Source organism: Camelus ferus, chromosome 19, assembly GCF_009834535.1.
Source record: "Camelus ferus isolate YT-003-E chromosome 19, BCGSAC_Cfer_1.0, whole genome shotgun sequence".
NCBI lineage: Eukaryota > Metazoa > Chordata > Mammalia > Artiodactyla > Camelidae > Camelus > Camelus ferus.
This window is the reverse complement of record NC_045714.1, coordinates 22,788,216-22,794,365: the sequence shown is the minus strand read 5'-3', so window position 1 is coordinate 22,794,365 and position 6,150 is coordinate 22,788,216. Positions and strand designations below refer to the sequence as shown.

The 6,150-nt window shown below is 42.7% G+C and overlaps 1 protein-coding gene across 3 annotated transcripts in view; it reads left to right on the top strand.

The window, feature by feature from the left end:
- The window catches only part of MACROD2 (mono-ADP ribosylhydrolase 2), a 1,866,240-nt gene that overhangs the window by 592,960 nt on the left and 1,267,130 nt on the right, over positions 1-6,150 (top strand). The window lies entirely within an intron of this gene.

The following is a 6,150-nucleotide window of genomic DNA, read 5'->3' as shown; positions in this document are numbered from 1 at the left end:
TTTATGCACAGGAGTGGGATTCCTGGGTCCTATGGTAAGTCTATTCCTAGTCTTTTGAGGAATCTCCATACTGTTATCCACAATGGCTTTCCTTGCTTCCCTCTCCCACTCTTAATGATTTAGATGTCTTCTTTTACAATTTTGTGTTTATTCTTTTTGTAATTCATGGCAGTTATCTCCTTTCAAGTTACAAGTTTCTCATTTTTGTAGCATCCTGCTTCTTTTCTATTTAGAGTAGATCTGTCAATATTTCTTTTAGCATGGGTTTGGTGTTGCTAAACTCCTTTAGTTTTTGCTTCTCTGTGAAGTTCTTTATCTCTCCTTCTGTTCTAAAGGATAGCCTTGCTGGATAGAGTATCCTAGGCTGCATCTTTTTTTCATTCAGGACTTTGAATATATCTTGCCACTCCCTTCTGGCCTGTAGTGTTTGTGTAGAAAAATCAGCTGAGAGCCTTATGGGGGTTCCCTTGTAACTCACTCTTTGTTTTTCTCTTGCTGCCTTTAAGATCATTTCTTTATCCTTGACTCTGGCCATCTTGATTATGATATGTCTTGGTGTGGGTCTGTTTGGGTTCTTCCTGTTTGGGACCCTCTGAACCTACTGTATTTGGATATCTGATTCCTTTAGGTTTGGGAAGTTTTCAGTCATGATTTCTTCAAATACCTTTTCAATTCCCTTTGTTCTTTCTTCCCCTTCTGGAACCCCTGTTATGCGTAGATTAGCACGCTTTATATTATCCCATAGGTCCCTTATAGTTGTTTTCAGTTGTTTTTTATTTGTTTTTCTCTTCAGCTGTTCTGATTGGGTGCTTTCTGTTGTCCTTTCTAGTTCACTTATTCGTTCCTCTGCATTATCTAGCCTGCTTTGTACAGACTTTAGGTCAGCTCTCATCTCAGCAAATGAGTTTACTAATTCTACTTGGTTCTTCTTTATAGCTTCTATTTCATTTTTGACATATTTCATATCTCTAAACATTATTTCTTTTAGTTCCTTCAGTACTTTGATCAGTCCTTTTTTGAAATCTTGATCTAGTAGGCCATCAATGTCTATTTCCTTGATCGTGCTTTCAGGGGATTTCTCTTGATCTTTTAATTGGTAGTGGTTCCTCTGCTTCTTCATATTGCTCATATCTCTCTGGCACTGTGGCTTAAGGAGTTTCAGTTATCTATTCTCCTGGAGACACTGTGCTCTTAATGATTTTATTGAGAGGTCTTTTGTCTTCGCTCTATTTTGCGAACTCAGCTTGCTGTTTCCAGAGGCCCTCTGTTGGCGCCCTCATCTCTGCTGCTCCCAGTGGCTGTTGGCTAGCAGATTGCAACCCCTCCCAGCACTGGGTCAGATGCTGAGCTCTTACCCAGTGGGCGGGCAGGTCACTCCCCCTCCCGATGCCGCAGTCAGTTGCTGTGCTCGGGGGAAGCAGGTGGGCAGATCATGCCCCCTCCCAGCACCGTGGTCAGGTGCTGCGTTCCTGCCAGGAAAGCGGGTTGCCGCCCACCCTTTCCTGGCACTGGTCACTCTGCTGCTCTGTGCAGCTGCCCGCTCCACCTTGGGTCGGTGTTCCAAAGGCAGGCTCAGGGAAGACTGCAGAATGACCCCGCCTCTGCTCCGTGCCAAATCTCAGCTCCCTGTTTGTCTTGGCGGCGTGAGTTCTCTGAGGTGCCAGGGCAGAAAGATCCTATCTGCCTCCAGCTGTAAACAAGTCTCAGTCCTGCCTAGGAGGTTGCAGAGTCCCCAGGTGAGGATTCAGGTATCAGCCCCACCCTGGCCTGGGCGCTGCACACAGGAGAATATGGCGGCTGTGTCTAAGCCCCACCTCTCTTCCCCCGAGAAGCTCCAGTAATGGCTGCACAGGTCTGAGGAGACAAAGGCTATGGCACCCCTCCCCCCAGGGCACACCAGCTGTGTTGCTTTGCTTTTTCACAATTTATGGGGGACTGAGGTTGTCTTGCTCCATATCCCCTCCTAGCCACGGTGCGCAGCCCCCTGCAGTCGCCGGGGGCCGCCTCGGTGCAGCCGCCCCGGTCCTCCACCCGGCTCAGGTGGCCGTCCTGGCCCCGGCTGCCTGCTTGTGTCTCAGGCTGGGTGTCATGGGGGCTCTTTGTGCCCGTTTAACTCATTTCTGTCAGTCAAGGGGTGCTCGGGGCAGATCTGAGCCTCAGAGGCTCCCTCTCCGTCCTGCTGGCCTCTCTGTTGGAGAGGGGAGACCGAGTGAATGAGTGCCAGTCCTCCTGTGCCACTCCCTCCCTGCGAGATCAGTCCTGCACTATTTTTCTTTTTTCCTACCAGATTTTTGGCATCTTTGTCTTTAGAAGAGGGCAATGTTCTGTCGGAGTTCGGCAGGTGCTCTGGTTGGCTGAGTGCGTCCATAGATGTGAGTTTTGGTGTATTTGTGGGAGATGGTGAGCTACAAGCATCCTTCTACTCCGCCATCTTGCTTCTCTCGGTCTGGTTTCTGTTTTTTTATAAACTGATTGACCTTTCCTTCTGTGACTCCACTGATGGTTTTCCACTTTTCTTCTAAACCCTTTAGCATTAGTTTGACTCAGGAATTAGTTTTTTTTTTTTTTTTTTTCATAGTTTACATTAAGGTTCACTCTTTTTTTTTTTTTAATGTTAGGGTTCACTCTTGACGTTGTACATTCTATGGGTTTTGACAGGTGCATAATGACATGTAGCCACTATAGTATTATACAGAAAAACTTTCATTGCCCTAAAGATCCCTTGTGCTCCATCTATTCATTCTCCCTTCGCCCCCTCTCCCCTCTCCCCTGGAAACCACGATCTTTTTATTGTTTCTGTAGCTGTGCCTTTTCCAGAATGTCATTTGGTTGGAATCATACAGTTTGTAGCCTTTTCAGACTGGCTTCTTTCATTTAGTTATATGTCTTTTAAGTTTATTCTATGTCTTTCATGGCTTGATAGATCTTTTTTTTTTTTTTTTTTTTTTTTTTACTGCACATACAGTCTTTTAATTTACATAAATGTACTGTTCATTGTTTCTAAGAATGTTTGGAGATTTAGCTTTTTAAACTTACATAGTTATCAAAGATATAAAGCCAAATACAAAATAAGAGTTAACTCAAAAAGATACATACACCCTACTATTAACAGCAACATTATTTATAATTGCCATGATATGGAAGCATCCTAAGTGCACATCAATAGCTGAACAGATAATGGAAATGCAGTATATATGTGTATGTATGTGTATGTGTGTTTGTGTGTGTGTGTGTGTATATATATAATGGAATATAACTCACCCATTAAAAAGGATATTTTGCCATTTGCAGCCCTTCATTCACTTTTATTTTAACTTCAAAAACCAGAATTTTATAACTGGCAGAGACATTTCCATTACATCAAAAACAACAAAATACCTAGAAATTAACCAAGAATGTTACCTATACTTTGAAAACCAAAATGACAGAGAGAAATGGAAAGGTTTCTTGTGCTCTTGGATTAGAAGAATCAATACTATCAAAATGGCCACACTACCCAAAGCAGTCCACAGATCCAATGCAACCCCCGTCAAAATACTTGTGACATTCCTTACCAAACTGTAACAAACAATTCCACAATTTATAAGGAACTGCAAAAGACCCCAAACAGCAAAAGCAATATTTTGTAGGTCTCTCTCTTTCTTTTTTTTTTTTTTTTTTTTTTTCCTCTCTCTTTCTTCTTTTTGTTCTCTTTTCTTATGGTTTGATGACTAGAGAAGGTCCTTTAACATTTGTTGTAAAGCTGGTTTGGTGGTGCTGAATTCTTTTAGCTTTCATTTACCTGTGAAGCTTTTGATTTCTCCATCAAGTTTGAAGGAAAGCCTTGCTGGATAGGTATTCTTGGTTGTAAGTTTCCCTCGTGCATCACTTTAAATATATCATGCCATTCCCTTCTGGCCTGTAGAGCTTCTGCTGAGAAATCAGCTGATAACCTTATGGGAGTTGCCTTGTATGTTATTTGTTGCTTTTCTGTTGCTAATTTTAATATTTTCTCCTTATCCTTAATTGTCGTTTATTTGATGACTATGTGCCTTGGTGTGTTCCTCTTTGGGTTGATCCTGTGTGGTACTCTCTGCACTTCCAGGACTTGGGTGACTATTTCCTTTCCCAAGTTGGAGAAGTTTTCAGTTACTATCTCTCCAAAAATTTTTTCAGGTCCTTTCTCTCTCTCTTCTCTTCCTGGGACCCCTATAATGCAAATATTAGAGTGCTTTATGTTGTCCCAGAGATCTCTTAAACTATCTTCATTCCTTTTTATTCTTTTTTCTTTTTACTGTTCTGAAGTAGTGATTTCCACTAATCTGTCTTCTACCTCACTGATCCATTATTCTGCCTCATTTAGTCTATTCTTGGTTTCTTTTAGTGTATTGTTCATTTCAGTGATTTTATTCTTCAACTCTGTTTGGGTAGTCTTTATATTTTCCAGCTCTTTGCTAAACACTTCAATCTGTGCATCTAGTACTTCTCTTGAGTTCTCTGAACATCTTCACCATCACTACTTTAAACTCTTTCTTATGTAAATTATGTATCTCCTCATCACTTATTTCTTCCTCTGGGATTTTATCTTGTGCCTTGGCCTGGGAGATATTCCTTTGCCGCCTCATATTGTCTATTTTTCTGTATATTTGTGGATTCCTTCCACAGGATTTGGGATTATTGTTTTCTTATTTCTAGTATCTGTGGTGGATGAGGCTGGACTAGAGGCTTATGCAGGGTTCCTGGCAGGAGGAGTTGGTGCCTGCCCACTGCTGGGTGAAGCTTGGTCCTGGACCTCTGGTGGGTAGGACTGTGTCTAGAGGCCTTTGTGGCTTAGGAAGTCTGCTGATGGGTGGGGCTGTGTTCCCACCCTGCATACGTTGTCTGGCCTGAGGCTTCCCTGCAGGACTGTTGGGTGGGGCTCTGGTCTTGGTACTAATGATCCAATCAAGATGTCAGTCTCCAGGAAAGCTCATATAGATGAACACTCTTGGAAGTCTGCCACCAGTTTTTATGTCCCCTGAGTGAGTCCCAGCCATCCCCCACATCCCCAGGAGACCCTCCAAACCCAGCAGGCAGGTCTGGCCCAGTTTCCTATGAAATCACTGCCTCTGCCCTTGGATCTGGTGCTCATGAGTTTCCGTGTACACTTCTCAAGTGAATGGAGTCTCCGTTTACCCTAGTCCCATGAGGCTCCCAGAGCCAAGCCCCTCTGGCCTTCAAAACTAGATGTCCTGGGGTCTCCTTCTCTTCCCAATGCCAGGACCCAAGCAGGGGTGCCTGACGTGGGGCTTAGAGCTTTCACTCCTGAGGGACGGCCTCTGTGACTTAACTAATCTTCAGTTTGTGGGTCACCCACCCGAGGGGTATGGGGCCCAATTATATCGTGAGCATGCTCCTCGTACCGTCCTGCTGTGGTTCCCTCTTTATGTTTCCAGTTGCAGAAGGTCTTTTTTTGTTAGGTTCCAGTCTGTTTTCAATGGTTGTTTAGCATTCAGTTGTGGTTTCATTGCAGTCATGAGGAGAGGTGAGCTTGTGGTCCTACCACTCCACCATCTTGACTGGAAATGACAAAAATCACAACATTATTTAGGTACAGTGTTTCCATTGTACCTAAATGGAGCACTGCCCATAATGTAGCACATTGGTTTTCAGGGGAGAAATTCTGAGTGGATTATTTCCTTTGTATTAAGGTGAAAATATTGTTAGTATTGGTTGCATTTGAAGGATCCTTTCAAAAATATGTGGTGCTCATGATGATTTTAAGTAGAACGTGCAATAGGACGGTAATAGCAGAGAGATCATGTTCTCTCTGTAATTTATTTTAATGCCACCACACAGGGAATTCAAGGCAGATAAAATTTCTCCATTTACAGAGACTATGTGTGCAGAAATAGATTGTCATAATTCCAGATGAACTGATAATACATACTCTTCAGCACATTTTTATTAGAAAATACTTGAAAAAATTTATATGGTATACAAAGTAAATATATGATCATAGCCTTAAGTTCTCTTGCAATGTTAATTTCCCCTTGATGAATTACAATGCAATTTTCTAGCCTACTAATTTCGCTAAAGAAGGTAATGACTGGAGCAGAAGTCTAATCAGCTGCCAATCAGGATTCCTTGAAGCGCAGAGTGTCAAAAATTGAAGCAATTTTTACAACTCAT